Genomic DNA, 19,771 nt, shown 5'->3' with positions numbered 1-19,771 from the left:
TTTATGGTCTCCTCACTTCTTGATCACTGAGGGACTGCCGAGTTTCATTTCCTCTGCCCTGTGCGTTTCTGTGCTTTGTTAGCACACAGCAGAGGGCTATCTGTTTCCCTCTGTAAATATGAGTTACGGTCAGCATTAGCATGTTTATGAGATGCCACCATGCTGCATAAAAAAGCATGTTCTTTATTTTACTGTTACTCAGCAGGAACTGGTGTTGCAATGCAGCACTGAGGCACAGCCAGAGGAGGGATGAAGTTACAGAGTCCAGCTGCTGAGACGGCTGACGTTCTCCAAAGTTTCAGATGAGGACTGCTGTATTATATGTCTACTCTGTCCACAGCTAAATCTGTTGGGAGGCCGAGAAACAGAGCTGTATGCTGAGTCACTGCCGCAACCTATGAGCATCAGTCCCACTGTGTAAAACGCACCCTGTCTCCATCTGACTTTTCTGCCACCTGCTCCCACGCACCGCTGTGAACCGACACTATGAATTCATGAATTGTAGATGCTCATCTTCAGCCGGACAAGGTGACTGCAATAGCGACCTCAAGCCGATGTGGAATCAGAGCCCTTTATGAAGCGGTGAAAGATTTCCGAATAGTCGGCTGTTCGTGTGTTAGAAGTAGCCTCACACTAGGCATACGCGTAAATCTTAACACACATACACGGGAGTCTGGAGCAGCATGTGGTCCATCCCGAGAGCAGAGCTCGGCTGATGGTTGCCAGGATACTGTTGGCCTGGTGATATTGTCTGCTCATCTCAGCTGAAGATGGTGAGATAAAAAAGCCTCCCTCCAGCTTGCTCACGCACTTGGTCTTCCGCTTACAACAATGGTCTGATGCATCAGTTCATATCACTTGTCTTTAAAGTAACTGTAAAGACACGCTTTAAAAGCAGGAAATTAAGCTGCTCACACCTCTCTCTCTTTCTCTCTCTCTCTCTCTCTCTCTTACCCTTTTTTTGTGCGAGCGTTTCTCCTCTTCCCTTATCAGTTTCTGCTCGCCGTGCTCTCTTCCTCTTGTCTTCGTCCTCTCTGCTGTCTGAAATGGTTGCTGCGAGTAAATCCCAGGTTAGCCTGGCTCAGAGAGACGACTAGAGTCCCACGGCAGCACTGGTTGCCACTCTCTGCTTTTTCAGAGACTGATGAAAACTTCTGCTCTCGCTCTTTCTCGCTCTGTCTTTCTGTATGTCTGTCCACTTCACACTTCTCTTTTTCCGCCATCTATTTAAAGACCTGTGGTTTGCTCTGTGTGCTGCATGCTGCCCTTTGATATTGTGTGGTTCTTTTCGGGCTGTGTTTGTAGACGGTGACACTCCAATGGGTAATGATTGGTATAAAGAGCATAAGCTATGTTCGTGTTATTTACATTTCTCTCCCTTTCCCTGCTGGTGTGATGTGCATCTGAATCATATCACCTCGTGCATAATCAGAGGAATCTCTTTCTCCTTTTTTGTTCCTGACGTCAGCGTGGGTTCCTCAAAAATATCCCCTTCAGCGCTCCGTTCTGCCTCACTTCTCTATTTCCACTCAGCAGCACTCCCTCGACTCCTTTGGCCTTGTCTTGTCACAGCACATCTCTGTCATGATACTATTCAGTCTCACTGGTGGCCCTTAGGTGCAAATAAATGTAAGAGGCAGAATGGCAATCGCGATGGGGCAGCTCAAACACATGCTTGCTATTGAACTTGTAGGCCGGCGTCAGTGGTCTGCGTCACATAAAAGCAACTGGAAGCATTGCACAGCGACTGATTGAGCATTAGTACATAGCAATCTGTGAATTAGGAAGTGTGTTTGGTGACCACTGGTTGCAGTTTCCCTTTCGAGCAAACACACATAATGTTTTTAGTCAGCCAGCGTGAAAGTGGAGCAAAGTGCTTCTCTTATACAACTGCACAGCACACACAGCTCTCATCTGTAGTCCAGAAAGAGAGACCAAACCGAAGGGCTCCTCGAGCTTTAATAAAGACACGGCTCGGCTCCCACATGGGCCTGAAAAGCAAACCTGGTCCAGACCAGGAGCCAAGGAGCAGAGCTAGGCCTCCCGGCCGTCCTTTCAGCTCTCTCTGAAAGATTCCTCCTGTTAGAGCCCAGGAGCTTGATCGGTGTGGATTTAACTGAGCACAGAAACAGCATGGCTTGTCTCTGCCAAGTCCAACCTCTATTAACTCACCAATAACACTATTCCAACTCCTTTTCCTCTCTGTGTCTCTTTCTCTCTGCCTCAATCTTTTCTGATACTGACTGGGTATTCAGTTGCCTGTGAGTCAAACCCATTCAGCAGCTGTACTGTATACAATGGGTGCAGCAACTGCGCTCTCTCTCAGCTCTCATCTTCCCTCTCTGCCAATCACGGTTTCCTTACTCCCAAACTGTCCATCAGACTCTCCCATATGGCTCTCCCATATGGTTCTCTGCAATGTCCTTATTTGTCACATTTCATCAGAATTTTTCCCCTCCCTTTCGTTCCTACCTTCGCTTGTGTTTATCCCACTGGAACACTTCACTGCATCAACCAGGGCTTGTCAGCTCCACACAGTGGTTACAGCATCAGCACCCACCACCTGACAAAGACAGATGCACAGAGAGAAAGAGAAATTAGCATACAGTTCGACAGGACAGTGTGGAGAAAGATTTCAAGACGCACCGTTACCAAGGGCAAAATAGAACAAACAGGATGTGATTTTATTCGACCAGCACGTTTCACTGCAGCCTGTGTTTAAAACCTTGAATAGGCTAATAGATTTTTGGAGACCACAGAAACAAGATGTAAAAGCACTAGTCTATCACTTAAGCTGATAAAGCAGACATGTAGAAGAATGTAAGTCCAGCAGTCGCTCTCCTTTCAGCTCTGTTCTGGTCCTCTTGAGAAAAATATAAATCTCTTAGGCTGCTAAACATTAGATAGTGTTTAACATTGTGTCTGCCATGGTGCTTTGCAGGTAGTGTAGTAGCACCCAAATAACAGCTTCCTTCTGTGGCTGAAACAGTGCTGAGGGATAACAAAACAGCAGTTTGACATTTTTGTGGTCAAAAAACTAACACGGTTTACTGAAACATGCTAAAATAAAATGCTGCACAGCACACATGGACACTACAAGCTTGAGTAATCATTTGTTTTTTGTTACTATAGAAACGCACTAAAAGCAGTCATTTAATTCATAATTATCATACAAATATGCTGCTTCAAGCGTCTCATGGTGGTCTAATACCATTTGAGCGCAGCGGTTAGAAGTTCTACCTTCAGTTCACTATGGTCGCTGTTAAAAATAATACAAAAGGAAGGTGCTTCTGTTGTTGAGCCTATCTCATTCACTGCGCGTCTCACGCAGCTCTAGCCGCTGACTGGTGTAACTATTAACACTACTTCTGCTGCCCTTGCATCATCGAATCTCATCAGGAGAGAGCGCAGGCAGGAGCAAGGCCGGATATTTGCAGGAGTAGTTGCCAGGGAAACCACAGCCTATTATTCTCAAGGCAACACGCAGTTGGTTACAGGTCGGCGTTATCAATCAGCTGGATTGGATAGATAGATTGATTGCCTGTACTCAATCTCTGGAGTGTCTGCACCACCATTTGCTTTTCTTCATTTGGGTGCTATCAACTACCATCCATCCACTTCTGGAATTACATGTCCTCTGCCTTGCACATGGAGTTTGGTTTTAACTGATTCAGGTTAATTGTCTAATGCGTATTGATCTATCCTCCCAGCAAAAGGGCAAAGTTCAAACCTTGCTAAGGACATAGAGAGGCCGGGGAAGAAGAAGACACGACCTAAGACACTCAGCAGCACACTTGAGGACAAGTTGAACTTCAAAGTTCCATCTCTGCTCTTCCTATAGGCTATATAATATGTACATAAAGTGTATATATGTGTTTTAGAAAAGCATCTGAATCAATCTGTGATCTAATTCAGTTCATCTCAGTCAAACTTTCTGTTCAGTGTGTCGCACGACACAAAATCTCCAAAACCTGTACGTAAAAATTTTTCCTTTAATTTGCTATTAGTCCATAGTAATATAGTACCCAACTTCCTCCAAACTAATCGATCAGATTCCAGGAAGTCTTTGATATTAGCACTGCCGCTTGATGTGTCCCATCATGAATCAGTGTCCTGGTAATCAAATAATAGACTACTCTGTGGTCTCCGGAGAGCAGACACTGTCAGAGAGGTCTAGCTAACCAGAGAAGGGGAATCTTTAAATGTATGGTAGCTGCGTTTTGAGAGGCTGTGTGTGTTCAGGGATGGTGATATCGCAAAGTCAACTCATGGAGACGTCTGTCTACTCAGCTCATGCTAGCTCTGCTCGCTGAACAGGTCTTTTTAAAAAAAAAAAAAAAAGTTTATGCCCATACTCACTCTCTTGCTAGCTCTTTCACTTTTTCCACAACCTCTCTAGTCGCTCTATCGACACACCCTCTGTCCATCCCCTGCTCACCCCAAGCTTTTCTTTTATGCGACCGTCCATTTACTCATTGCACCCTTCTGACCTCTTCTTCTTCTGGTGCATCTTTTATATCCTCTCTGTATCCTTTGATTCTTTGTTCTCAACACATTCTCCCTAAAGGTAGAGGTAAGAGCAAGGGGCTAGAGTTGCCTCACATGTGTGTTTTGAGAGAAGGGGAGGAATGAAGAATGAACTAACTCAAAGAACTAAATTCATGTGCCATATTGTTTGCCGGAAAAGATTATGAGGTTGAAGTAAATCAAATAATGTAAAATGTAAGGCTACTGTATGTCGCTGATGGTAGTGGTAAGAAAAAAAAGGCAAATTGTGGGTAATGATCACATGCAGAAGGTCAGGTTTCTAGGAGGACAGGAGAGGAGACGAGACAAGACAAAGAGCCAGTTACAGGAGTAAAATGGGAGGTGGCAGTGTCAGACCCAGCTAGACCAGCACTGAAGATTGACCGCTGATGGAATGCTACAGTCAATTTGCCTCAGGCACACAGACCCACACACACACACACACACAGTCATTCATATGAAATAACAGATACCGCCGTCTCTCGTCGAGGTGAGGAGGGAAGGAGAACAGAAATGTAACGAGGCTGAGCGTGAGAGCGAAAGATGGAGCGGAAGTGAAAAAAAGAGAGATGGAAATCGAATGAGGAGGTTAAGATTCTCCTCCGTTGCCCCTCCCCCCTTTCTCTCTCTTTCACACCCGCACACAAATACACCAGTCCAGAATAGTGCACGGTGCCTCGTGAAAGGGCGATTGCAAATGAGCTTTGTGAGCCTGTGTTGCAAAGCTGACAAAGAAAAGAGGAGGACAGCGTGAGAGACAAAAAATAGCAGAGAGAGAGAGAGAGGTTATATGGTATGTTTGAGCTGCACTTACATCCATTTTCATTGTGTAACATGCTTCAATGTGATTATATTTCAAGTGAAATAAAGAATTGGGGCACCAGCTGAGGGATTTTTATGGCTTATTTGCTCAGAGGTGGGTAAAAACCTAGTCCTGATACCTCTGCATTAAGTGCTTAAATGTTTGTGTTGCATTACAAGTTGAATTGTCAAACATTAGGAGATTCTTGGCAAAATAATTCCCTTTCAGCACAGTTTTCTTTCTTTCCTCCACCGCAGAGATTAATACATGCCCTGTATTTAACGTAGTCATAAATATTTGAATACCACAGTTTGGCTCTGGGGCATTTTGAACCTTGGAAAAGCAGAGTTAGAGAAATTAGGGCTTTAAATTGGAGTTTTAATAGCAGTTGTGTTCCTGAGCCTCAGCTGTCAGGGGATATATGGACACAAAGTGAACTCTCGTTATCTTCACGTGTGATGTGGGAAGCCAATTAGCCGCCATCAAAGAGAACACGGCCGGCTTTTAGGGTTTCTGTATGCACTCACAGGGGGCTTATGATGTGTGCGTTATTGTTTATAACTGTACCCCCCACCCCCCACCCCCCATCCCCACCATGCCTCCCCCAACCCCCTTATCATTAAACAAAGACAGGCATAATATACAGTACATGTGTACAGGCAGCCGCTCTTTGTCCTTGTTGGGCTGCTTACACCCTGTTGTATATGGATCACAAAAGTGTGTGCATATGTGTGTGCTTTCATATTAATACAGTTAACTATGCTGGCATGGAAATAGAATTTGATTGTGTTGAGTTGATTTGAACTGCACTGTGTGTGATTGTGTGTGAACGTGTGAACATTCCTGTACATACAGTTTGTGTGCGTGCATATTGAATGAAACTGAATTAATTTTATTTACATTGATCGGGTTTAACTTGAATTAGATCGAGCAAAAGATGTGTATGTCCATGTACATTTGTGTGTGTGTGTAAAGCGAGAGTGTGTTAAACACAAAGTAAATGGCAAGGAGAAAGGGACTGCTATAAAACAGTGCATAAAGGCAGCTTGAACTCAGATCTCTTGTGCCTCACTTTCTTTTGATGCTCCTCTCTCCTTCAGTTCTCCTTCACCCTTTATGTCCATTCATTGTCTGCCTGCCTGTCTCTCTGTTTATCCGCTGCCTTGCCAACTTCTTTCCCTGCATGCACCAGCCAATTTTGTCTTCAGTAAAAAAAAATTCTGTTTATGTCGCAGTCAGAAATCAAAAAAATCTGTCTCTCAGAAGCAGTGTTCCAGTTAGGTGCTGTATATTTTCATATTGTAAGTGCCAAGCCACGATGATTCCCTTAGCAACAAAAAACATCTGCTGAATGCATGACCGGGAAAGCAAAATATTGCATACTCAAATATTTTAGGTATAGTTGCACAGTAGGTCATAACGATCAACAGTAAAAAAGAGCAAGTTCAGTAGTACCGAATCTTTAATCGCTCCAGTTTCATGGACTTCTGTTGACGCACATTTTGATCAATTTCTCTGTGGCACGAAACTTTAAAGTAGCCTAATTACATTCCTTTTTTTCATTTCATTTGTTGTTGTTTTTTTTGCTTTTTGGTTGGAAAAGCAACTTAGTCAATTTGTAGGTGAAACTAAAAGAATTATCTTCCTGTGCCAATGACAGTAAAATTGGCACAAATAGAAACATGCGTGGAAAAGATGGATGGAGTCGTGCAAGTACAGTAGAAGCACTTCAATGAGAAAAACTGCACCTAGCAACAAACATTACAGCTCTATTGACTTTGGTGTGGCAAATGCATCAATCACTGGTAAAAACATGAATGAACAAAAAACTAAAAATTGCTTTTACTCTGTGGTGTGGCACTGGAGTGAAACAAATGACGACTCAATCCCATGGCCGCAGCACATGCCTATAGAGGATTAATGAATGAATGAATAAGGTCACCTCTGAACCTGGTGTGACCTCGAATCTATATTCAGCTCTGTGCATCAAATTCTGCCAGAAAGAGCCAGTGTGTCCTTGATGGAGGCGATGCTACATCACATCGTGCTGCAGTGTGTATCACATGGCAGAGGATACTATTCAGTGTCCCACTGGGAGGGGTAGGATAGCAGCAGCAACTCTCAAATATAGGAAATTGGCTGCAATGTAAGGTATGGGCTCGAGCTGACACGGGAGGGAAAAAAACTCATGGAAAAGGATGAGAAAGAACTAAAAAGACAATCGATCTGGGACATTGACGGACACCTGGTGTGAAAGTTAGAGATCTTGGCTGTTTTTGGGGTGATTTAGTTTTGAGTTATATGCCTGTCCTCTCTTTGTTTTTTGATATAAAAATAATGTATATACAGCAGATATATCCTGACTGACTTGAGCTGAACTCATTAATAAGCATGTATGCGTGTGTCTATGTGGGCAGAAAGGAAAAAAGAATATATGTCTAGTCTCACAAGCCTGATCAAAGACAGAGTAAAAGCATCCTGGTGTGCACATGGCAGATCTGGCATACACATATATGAATACACACACATGAACACACACACAAACAGAGAGAAAGAGACAAAGACAGGACGAGATGCGATGAGACTGAAATGCTCACCCTCCTTGGTTGGTTGCTACACCTGTCAAGACCTTTGTTTCTCTCATCACTAAAGAAAGTTTGCAAGGCTTAGAGGCTTCAGGGGATCACAAAGTGATTGAAAATTCAGAGAATTAAAGAGCATTCAAGGATCTTAAATGGGCACTTGTCCATGTGGGCAAGTCGGCAAAAAGTCAGCTGATGATCCCTGTAGACCGAATGGAAGTAAAGCATGGTTGTGAACTGCAAGGTATGTTCTTTAGCATGATAGTATTGTTCAATGAGTGATGCTTTTAAGATCAGACAGCTTATTTTACACTGACTGACTGACCCTGTTCGCCAAGGTTAGAGAAAACATACTTGGACAGCCACCTGAGATATTGTGGTGGTAGGCTAATATTTATGCTTTATTTATTGTATTTTCAAAAACAATATTTCACCTATAATGTTACAAACTGCACATCAGAGTGAGGGGCTTTTTGGCAACTGCAAAGCTGGTGAAACTGGTTTAACTGATGGAGTATTACAGAGTGGCCTTTTCCTACACTGAGTTACCCTCTCGTTAGCTTGCTAACCTGCTAGCTTCTGAGGCTTCTAGACACCAACAGATAACACATTCTCGAGACCCACACCACTGTGTTCACACAAGTGACATAAGTTACGGAACAGCTAAGCGTGGCCAGCTACACTGTTGGCGACTTGCAGCTCATTGACATTTTTGATGTGGTTTAACAAACACATGACTGGTGTCACCATGTGATGAAAGATAAGTCACATAGTAAATGTAGGGCTCGGTTACTGATTGATAAAATCCTTGCATCGGTTTTAAAGCTCAAATCTCTGGAACGAGTGACAATATTACTTTGGTAAAAATCCCTTTGATAACGTAGTGAAATTGAAATATCTCTAACTGAGTTGATATTGGATCGAAACGGATAAGGAAATCAGCAACCATGCCCAGCCTAGTGAAAAGTGCCAGGCATCAGTCTGTAGCTTCATATGGCCTGCTTCCATTGAAAATGAATTGCAGAAGTGTGTTGTGTGCTGTCACAGCATTATAGCTGATGTAAACTAATATATTAAGTAAGTAAGTATTAAATAAGTATTACATTTACACACAGGCTCTGAAACATTTGTCTTTCATTCAAGTTTTCAGAAGAGGTTAGATTTTTTCCATATTTCAAAAGCCTTAATGACCATCCAGAGCCACCGCACATGCAAACGTTGTCATTCTAAATGGCTTCTGATAAACAACGTCACTGTTCATGATCAACTGGACTAAAGTCGTGTCTCTTCTTTTTAATGTGTGATTCCAGTTGTGCTAGACAACTGACATCCTAAAACTGACCTGGAAACCAAAGGAATAATTCCGCAGCTTCTTTATCAGCAGGTGAAACTCTTACTATCTGCTCTGGATTGGATGGACTCAATATGTTCTTTTTTTTTATTGACTCCATTTTCCCTTCATTTGCAAATTTTATTAATGATTAAGAATAATATAATGTCTGTGGAAGGAATAGATGAAAAAAACAACGCATCTATAAATATGGATTTGGTGTGCAAACTCCTTTCACTCCCCATAATGGCTATTAAACTAAATCCACTCATGTGTGGCCGTTCCTCTTCTCTCTCCTCTTAGTGTATTCATCTTGAGCCTCAATAACCAAACACTTGGTTATATTACCCAGCAGAACTTATTAAGATAGCTGGAGCCACGGCTAAGTAGATAATTTGTCCCCTCACTTATTACACACTAATTGCAACACAGTATCACTTCCTGTCCTCCCACTCTGCTCTCTTTAGTCTCCATCGGTTTAAACTGGCTTTACCCTCCCACTGAATTGGGGACATTGATCTTAAATATGACCTAGTGGCTGAGCATTTGGTCTATTTATTGATGTTAGTGGAGAGCGATTGATCTCATCGACAGACGATGGGCCATGATATAGTCAGAGGTCCTCGGAGAGCAGATCTGATGTAATCTGATTTCATCCAGAAATTCACCCTCTTCTCTTTGGTAGCCACAGAAAGAGAGAGTTTGACACGCAAAGTCAGGTTGGGACAGAGGCGGGAGAGGATTCATATCTGTCTTATTCGATCTAATAGCATACATTTCAAAGATTTTCAGTTGGACATCCTTAACAAGGATGATAACAGAGTTTAATAAGACTTTTCTGTAGCTGAGAGTTAGGCAGTATCAAAGGGTTATCAGATCATGACCACCTTGTCGTGGAGAATTAAATCTCTCTGCCTCCTCAGTCTATTTTCTCACAGATTCAGTGCGTTGCTTAAAGGATATGTGTTAAATTAAGAAATTCCTCATTTCAGAACATGTTAGATTTTTGGGTTGAGCCTTAAATCCCATTTCTCTTAGCTGCGTTTTTTTATTTTACTCAGGTGTTTTACTCTCAGCTCTTGGGCATCTTCTTAAGCCTTGTGGATACTGACACATCTTTGCAATTTTTAAGCCGTTGTTTGACATTTTCTTTCTGCCCATAACCAACAAATCTGTCATTGGACAAAGCAAATAAACATATTTTCAAAATGTCAAACTATTTTTCTAAAGCCTTAAGGCTGGATTTGTAACCCCAGTGGTCCCGTTGACTCACATTGCATGTAGTGAATAATCTTTCTGTCATAGACAAAGCCTCCAGCATCCGATTTCCAAACCCACCCTCACCCTGCGCCCTCTCTCCACGCTGTGGCCCTTTAACAGGATCATCTCTGCTCTGACGAAGTAATCCCTAATTCCTGACAATACTGGATTAAAAACCGCAAGATTACCAGGTGGAGACAGATCACATGTCAAAGTCCTAAATTGTTTCAGCTCTGGACTTAACGCTAGACTGATTCCACCTCTGAAGTCAAATTAAAAACAAAAGGAACTTTCATGGCGAGCACAAGAGCTCAACTGACAGATGCTTGAGTGACAGATGTTTCCGTCGGACAGATGGGTCAGCTATTCAAACGGATTAGAAGATGAAACGCAGATTGTCAGGCATTTCGAGAAAACCAGTCGGGCCACATGGACAAGCATATGGATGATGTTGTACTTTAATAGAAGGATTGAATGCAACATGGATATCAACAAGGCGTCATAATGCAACGAGGAAAAGTCTGTCCGATAAGCTTTTCTTGAAAAAAATATCAATAATTAACTTTGGAATCTGTGTTGCTTTTTTTTTTTTTACATGTGTTGATATGTGCTATGAGTAGGTGTGTGTCTATGTCTTAACTTACATATTGCCTGTATTAGGCTTTAAAATGTAATTTCTCATGCTCTTATTAGAGTTATTCAGGCATGAATAGTGTCCGTTTGGAGTGGCTGTACACATCTTCGTGTCATTTTATGTGCCACTCATCTGCCTTATTCATAGACTGCCAGTGGAGCATATGCGGAGACCTCAGCGATGTCTAACTTAGTGAAGGCTGGAGAAGATCACTACACATCATTACACCTGATGGGCTGTGTTGACAGCTCTTCTTCGAAAGTGACAAATGGTGAGAAATGCAGAAAAACAATAGAAGCATCATCGTCACCTCGGCCTCCCTTCATTTCATTTCATCGTTCCTGCTAACCTCACATAGCCCCATCCACCATTCCTCTATTCCCACTCCCTCAAATCTTAACCAACACGTCGAAACTGAATGGCTGCTCCACAGTGTGTCCAATACAGGTCTTTATATGAAATGAGGTGTAGCTGCGAACTTGGGGTAATTGCTGTGATGTAACATGAATGCGTAAACCCAAATAGCTACAGTATAATCACATGATGTTGAGGGGGAAGGGTGTAAATACGTAAGGTGATGTATTAAGAGAAATGTGTTGCAAGCCACCCCATTCCTGCCTTCCTCCATGTCAGACCTGATAATCTTGACACATCGTACGGAAGCCTAATAAGATGCCTCACCTCATATGGACAGAGGAAATGAGACATTGCGAGACACACAAAGCACTAATCCTCCGCAAGACAGCAGGAGAGAGCGACTGTGCGGCGCTGGAGGACAACGCCACATGCTGTCAACACCATTTTGCAGCGAGCGTTTCCACTGGACGAGGGAGAAGGAAGTGACAGGGAGCATGGAGAAGGCTGATGGTAGGAGAGAATTATGGAGAGAATTAATTAATGAAGTTTACCAGGAGAGAGAACAGAGAGGACAGACAAGGAGGATCTTCTTTACTGACAGAAAAAGAGGGGAGAGAAGGAGGGGTTGAGTGAGACAAAAGGGGTGACAGAGAAGGAGCGAGGAGAGTGGAGGAAACGCGGGCAGGCATGTTTCTATGGGCGCTCAGGAAAGATTTGGGGTGAGGGAATCTTGCATCATCGATGCGAGCCAATGAGAAGGCTCCGTTAAAATGTTCAAAGGGAGTGTCCTAGCAACAGCGGAGTAAATACCATAGCAGCTACCATTCCATCCCAGCTTGAAAAAAATCCTGTAAGCACATAACACACTAATTAACACACTCATGCACGCTACATGTACACGTGTAGGCGTTCATATTGATAGTATTACGTATAATTATAAATATATGGTACATGTCATGTGTACCGTACATACACATATAACATTTACCATTATATGCATCGGTGACTACACTTCATGTGCATGTCCATCTATGTAGCATACACGTATATCATGAATGATTTGTATTCACATGTAAATCAAATTAGTATGGTGTGTGTGTGCTGCATCATAAAAGTCAACATGGCAGCAGGTCATCCATTAATCTACTAACATGGATTATGACCAGACTCAGTAGATTAGGAGGAGGGACAGGCAGAGACCAGAACTCCCAATTACACACCACCTCTGTCAGTTTCCCTCCACCCGTCTCTATGCACACACTTCACCGCTGCTTTCTCTTTCTATCCACCTCACCATCCACAGCATCTCTCTCTCATTCTCCCTTCCCTGCCCCACACAAAGAAGATCTGCAGAGTCACATGGTAGCACAGTATACATAGCTTCACCCTTTCTGCTCCCCACCTCTGTCTAACAACCTCATGCACACCCTGTCCTCCATCAGATTATTTTTTTTTTTCCAGTTTGAAAGCACTCCTGAAAAGCCTTCTCCCTCCATTCATTCTTCCCTCCATTCAGTTTTTTCCCTCCCTCCCTCTCTCTTTCCTTCCCTCCTGCCTGTTTTTCACTCCAGTCGCATGCACCCACCCCTTCTGATCGGCAGTGCAATTGGGGGCTATTGTTTTTAGCAGGCTTGTTTGCAGGAATGGCTTGTTCACGCTTACACCTCAAACACCCACCTCGCTGTATACAGCCGCGTTTTGTACTGATGTTGGCAGTCCCTGTTGTAATGCGTGTGAGATAATGGACCTAGACTAGGCGGTTGCTCCACCGATGCAACATCATTCCGTTGCACTGGTGTGATATATGATGTGTGTGCTGCTATGGTTCTAAGTCACATATGACTGATCACTGAAACCGTGTTCACACTCATTAACTCTCTTGAAAGATTCCGACTAATAAACAGAGTGTTGCCGATGTGTTTGCTTGTGGAGATGTGACCGTGACTGTGGCAGTGACCGTGCCGCTCTGGCTGAGCACTGCAGTGAAAGAGGACAAGCCTCAGCTGACCAACCCCACAGGGTTTAATATAGTGCCCACTCTCCCTCTCTGCCTCTGGGATCCTGACCCACACTAGTCCTTCATATCCAGTCCAGGCTGAACGCCATCACATAGCCGTCCTTTGACCAAAAGCCCTAAACTAACCACCATTTATCCACCAGCTCTGACCCACATCCATCCTCCAGCCTCTCCTCCTCAGCATCCTTCTCTAGCTAGCAGCCTCCCTTTTAGGTGCAGGGTGGGACCTCTCCCTGTTATCAGTGCTGAGTGGATGGAACGACGGTGAGAATTAAAACGAAGAGAGTCTCATGTCAGCTTACCGGCTGGGCGTGCAGGAAGGGAGGATGATGCCTCTGACTCTGCTCTTCCTGCTTTCTCTCTGGACCGAGGTGATGGATGTAGTGAACAAAAGAGAGGGACAAAAAGCAACAAAATACACAGGCTGGTGGCTGGTGAGAGAATGAAGCAAGAAGAAAAAGCACAGAGGATGCTTTTTTAAAAAAAAAGAAGCTGTGTTGCTGCCTTTCTCTCTCTTCCTCTGTGAGGATCCTTTATCCTTGTGAGCCAGAGGGCTGTGGATTCACCTAAGCACTGAGCACACGCACTGCCTCGCGCCACACAACCCTCCCTCTTCCCCTCTCTCTCTCGCTCTCTCTCTCTCTCTCTCTCTCTCTCTGCACTAAAGACAGCAGCTGTTGGTCTATGAGAAATAGAACGCCATGTCCCCCTCCCTCTCCCCTTCTCCTCCTACCTCTCTCGCTCACAAAGACCCCCTACCACACACACACACACACACATACATTCGGATTGTCCTCACAACACCCCCTCCCCCCTTGACTAACATCTCCCACTGCCCTGCTGGCAATAAGAGAAGGGGGCACTACTCTGTTTGTGTGTGTGTGCGCAGAGCTGTATTGTGTTTGACATTGTTTCAGCAGCAGAGTGACTTTTTCTGTCCACACAGTGTGAAAATGAATCATGGTGAGTAGGGATGTGCATCAGGGTATTTTTACAAACTGTGTGGGTGACTGCTGAGCATCATTTGCTACTGTGTTGCAGAAAGGAAGGAAATTCACATTAAGTGGTTATAGGCAGTGCGAGTGAGACAGGCTTTATATTTACAGCAACACCGAACTGCGCTGAGTAACAATGAACTAAAAATGAGCTCACATCTGTGAAACTTGCCACTGTATGTATGTTCGATGAATATTGTATGTCCCTTTGCCTGAGTGTTACCTCTTTTCTCTCTTTGCTCTTAGTGTGGGTTGGTGAAAACTCCCATTACGAAACCTTACTGCAGGGTCGCAGCCTGGACAAAAGGGCAAGGTTAAATGAGCTGTGGATAAACTGTCACTCTCAGTGAGTGTGTGTGTTTGGGGCAACAGAATGCCTATTGTCTGATGGTCTTGCACCCAGACCAGTGCATGTGGCAGCCCACCCATGGGACAGAGTAACAGAGCTAAATTCTGCCCTGCAATGCTCAACTACAGTTTATTTTGGTGCCAAATTTAGGTCAGAATTATTGATACTGATATTTGAACAGGAGGACACGTCTAAATATGACAAGCTTGCTATCAGATGCTTCTCCATGAGGCTCAAGAAAGCAAATACACGTTTCCAAAGACTCCAGACTCCAGTGAGCTTTGCTTTTCATTCACTACCACTGACAATCATGCAAAAATCTTTCTGAAATTTATGAAGGTTAGAAAATACTGTTTTGGTTTTGTTCACGCAGACATGGACGACCAAAAATAAAGGCGCTTCCTTAAAATAAGCATTCAACATCGGAGGCGTGTCTTTCAGAGTAGAAAATAAGCACAGAGTAGCGGCAGTGTGGCCTCAGTACCTACATCTATCTGTGTTCGTAGAATTTGAGTGCAGGCGGCTAATAGTTCCAACACTTAGCATCGCGAAGTTGTTACCAGTTAATCTGCTGTCTCTCAAAGATGCTGTATTTGTCACAGTATTTGTCTGCTGAACCTACATGTAAAGCTGATGATGAATTTAATGTTAAACAGTGCAGCTTGGTCTTCCTGTTTTTGTGGTTGCGATTCTGAGTGGATCTTCTGACCACTACTTTCACATCACCAAACACTTGACATTGGCTAATCACATGCGTGACCTAACAACAGTTTCTCTTATGCCTCAGCTTCCCTGTGATGATGCTTTATTACCACTTTAAATATAAATAAATGATAGCAGATTGAAAAGTAAGCAGAATGAATTAAATATTACCCAAGCCAAGCTCCACTGAGAAAACACATAAACATATAGATATAAAATATATCAGCGATTAGCATTATAGCCTCCAGACAAACAAAGAAAGTCTGAATTAATGGTACAAAAGGCGTATGTCTGATCAGGCCTGGGTCTTTTCCTCCATTACAGAAGATGAGACACACAGAAACAAAAGTGAAAGTAACTCTGCCTTCACTGAAAGCGTTAGGAGGTAAGAAGATGAACAAAAAACTGAGAAGTGGCTTCATTTTGTAGTGGCGATATGCCTTAGTACGCACCCCGGTTACAGTAACATTCTGGGATCAAGGTTTGCCTCCAGAATGATCCCAGGTGAGGCTTAAGGAATGGAGGGGATCCCATGTGAGAGAGATCAAGCTCAGTAGTGGGAGGTTATTATGAAGCTGGTGTGAGACTCATTACAATGACGCACCCCAGTCTGTCATGATGTTTTACTTTGTTACCACATCTGGCTCTTTAAATGTTTCCCACTTTACTCAGATAAACAAATTTTCACCACATATTAATGACTTATGCAGTGAATTTATTTAGTTTGCCCTGTCTTACATCGCTGTGAACATTTCCCTTAAAGTAACATGTAAATGTAGGGTGGATACACTTGAAATCTGAGGCTTAGGAACCTCATCTGTTGGTGTTGGTGCTCATTGGTTTCCGTGAGATGGTCTAGGCTTTCCGAGGGGTATTTTGACCACTTGACTCCACTGTCTCCTCTCTAACTTCTTCTTTTGGAGAGCAGCACAGACCGAGATCATTCATTAAGTCATGCATCAGAATCTGGAAGGCTTTCAAACAATGAGATACTCCAGTTCAGCAGTTGTATTAAGGCCCCCCTCCCCTAATGACTCAAATAAGCACAGATGTTCTCCTTGAAACCAGAGGAGGTGAGTTTTGCCTGTTGACTGTTAATAAACATGTTCTTTGATGGGAGGCCTTCTACTGAGCCCTCCTGACCAACTGAACTCCAGCTAACAGACAAATTGTTCACGTCTCACCACACTGTGAAATTCATTCGCACCACTGTCTTGCTGTGCTCGTGTGAGTGTGTGTCAGACGGCAGACCCCAGCTGAGACACATGATCATCACCTGATCTGTGTGTGTTGCTCCAAAACACTGCGGCTCTGCAGGGAAGGAGACCAAAATGAATAAATAACATGTATCCAAGGATACCGAGGGAGGATGATGAGTAAGTCAATTTGCATAAGCTTTAGGGAAAGTTCGCCTCCAAAGATACCGGCTGTATACAGTCGCTTAGTACTTCAACATGAAGTAATGACTGCTAATCCTGTTTAATATCACAGAGATATGTTTCAGATTCTGCGTCTGATAATCACAGCTCTCCATTAAATTCCCATTGGCTCTGGAACTGAGAGCATTTGAGCCCGTTTTATTGATTGTAAGGTAAAGAAGAGGACAAGCTGTCTTGTCGAGAACCAGCCGAGTGAGATATGGAGGTCTACTGTATGGCTACAATATTAATACCTGAGCATTATTGCATACTGGCATAAGGTGGAGCACCTTGAGTTATTTATACAGTGTATTCATTTTTAGGTCAATTTTCTCATCCTGCTTGTCATCGCGTGAACATCAGAGACCGCCTGTGGTATGTGTGTGAGCATGCTCTCGGATGAGTCTCCATAAAGGCCTGCTTTATGAATTATGAGGAGCTGTAAAGTGCACCACTGCCATTAAGGTGAAACACTGTGGAAAAGAAGCATGGGGTGAGGAAATCAAAACTGAGCAGCTTTCAGTGCAGCAATGTCACAATGTACAGCCAAAAGGGAACTGAGAAATTCAATGAAATATAATTAGATAGACCAGATTTTCTGTGTAAGTACAAGAATGGAACTTGGTGAGGTCATTTAGTAGCAATAATATCTACAATATGAGCTAATTTTAGTCATCTTATAGACTGGTGTAGCCCGACTCATTTTGTTATCAAAAACATGAGCCTGGTAACATGCCATTCAGATTTCATTATGGGGTTTCAACAAATACAAAACAAAAAACAATCAACAACCTTTTCACACAGCTTGATAGTCCTACAACCAATCAGAGTCATTTTGTTGTAAACTAATTTAATTTCACAGAACTCAGATTTCATGGAATACTACTCTTCTGTTCATCAGCAGGTAAATCCCAGATGAGTGAATTAGCCCAGCAGATCTTTACCAGAGCTTAGTCAGTCACCAACGGAGTGACTCCAGACCAACATTTTGTGTGCTTCCTTAAGCTACTGGTTATATTAGGCCTAGAAAAGCTTCATCAGCAAAACCTCTATGTGGCTCAATTTGTGGAAGGATGCTTTATATTGTTAATCATTTGTACTTTTTATTTAAGAAGTAAGAGGAAGAAGAGGTTACTCGTCTCACTTGAATTCATTTAATATTCATTTTCCATATCTAAAGTAACCCGCATTCACAGTCCACACTGGTGACCTTTGACATCCAAAAAAGACTAAACCAAAAGACAGCTAGCTAATGTGGGGACACTAATGAGTGTACTAATACTTCCAAATGTTTTTTTTTTTTTTTCAGTTTTCTACAGCTCTGTTAACAAGGAGATACAGTCATCAAACTGGGTGAACATATTCAGTAGTATATCATGTTCACCAAGTCAAAGGGTCTTCTTCCTCTCATCAAAAGAGGGAACATCTGAAGCCTGGGCCAGTCACGTTGCACTACAGACTGAAGCCTACACTCTCCCTCCATGACTCTCACCACCTAAATGTTAGACTTCTATATCGATGAGCGTGTGGGCAGCTGGTGAGCTGGCATCATGCAGACACGGCTGAGAGCGTCAGTATCGAAAATATGAAAGCTTAGTAAATGTGTGTAATCAGTGCGGGCCGACTCAGGCTTGTTCCATCACAGGCAGATGTTGCTGGGAAGTGTTTTGTGCTTTCTTAATAACTCAACCTGCCGTACAAGAATCCCCACTCCCAGATGCATACAACTGCCTCTCCTGTCACCTAAGCTATTGTCTCTTGCCCCAGGTCCTCCTCCCCTGTACCTATTTCTGTCGTCTTACTTGGGAGTCATTGACAGAAGTGTGTTAGAGTGACAACCCCCCGCTCCTCCATCTATTCTCCTCCATCCTCCTCTCTTCTTGCCCTGCCATTACAGTCGCTGTAGTCTCCCTGCCCCTGCAACACCCCCGCCGAGCTGTCGCTGGTAGTACAGTCTGCCTGTGCTCTCTCCTTATAAGGGCAAAATACATTGACAGAGACAGAGAGAGGGGGCTGTACCAGCACAGGCAGGCAGGCAGGTAGGAGCACAGTGGCTCAAACAGGAGGAAAAGGGAGCGAGAGAGAGATGATGATGTAGGAGCAGAGACAAGGAGATGGAGTGATGAACATGGTCATCAAGAAAGGATTGTGTGACAAGAACAAGACTTAAGCTGAAGCTTTTGGGTTGAAGACAAATAGCAACATGTACCATATGAAAAGGACAGTATAGCTAATTTGGTGTCATTCATACATTTATTCATTCATTCATTCATTCATTCATTTTCTGCAACCGGGCGAGAGGTGGGGTACACCCTGGACAGGTCTCCAGTCTATCGCAGGGCTAACACAGAGAGACAGACAACCATTCACACTCACATGCACACCTACGGCCAATTTAGAATCACCTATTAACCTAATGAGCATGTCTTTGGACAGTGAGAGGAAGCTGGAGTACCTGAAGAGAACCCACGCAGACACAGGGAGAACATGCAAACTCCACACAGAAAGGACCCAGTCGGCCTGGAATTGAACCCAGAACATTCTTGCTGTGAGGCATCAGTGCTAACCACCACATCACTGTGACGCCACTTTGGTGTCAATTTGTGACATTTTTGGCCTACATTTAATTCCTTGGAAGAAAAGGCTACAGTTTAGACAGTGGTCTAAACTCATGTTGTGAAAATTAAGCATCAATTCCAAGACTTTAGTCCACACTTTAAACATTTTCATCATAAACTGTCACAAAACAGCTGAAACAGAAAACATGTATTAGCTTGTGGCTAGAACAGGTGTACAGG

The 19,771-nt window shown here is 43.4% G+C and overlaps 1 protein-coding gene across 2 annotated transcripts in view; it reads right to left on the bottom strand.

Annotated features, from left to right (window-relative positions):
• The window catches only part of fam49al (family with sequence similarity 49 member A, like), a 29,220-nt gene extending 15,277 nt beyond the window's left edge, over positions 1 to 13,943 (bottom strand). The window contains exons 1-2 of one of the 2 annotated variants that reach the window (XM_084563883.1): positions 13,812 to 13,943; positions 955 to 2,563 (exon numbers count right to left, since the gene is read on the bottom strand). The gene's annotated coding sequence lies outside the window, so the exon portion shown is untranslated. The remainder of the gene's footprint in view (positions 1 to 954; positions 2,564 to 13,811) is intronic. The other variant, XM_084563884.1, reaches the window with a different exon arrangement.
• Between the last annotated feature and the right edge of the window lie 5,828 nt (positions 13,944 to 19,771).

Source organism: Chelon labrosus, assembly GCF_963514085.1.
Source record: "Chelon labrosus genome assembly, chromosome: 16".
NCBI classification, from domain to species: domain Eukaryota; kingdom Metazoa; phylum Chordata; class Actinopteri; order Mugiliformes; family Mugilidae; genus Chelon; species Chelon labrosus.
The sequence above is the reverse complement of the archived record's forward strand: the minus strand, read 5'-3'. Positions and strand labels throughout refer to the sequence as shown.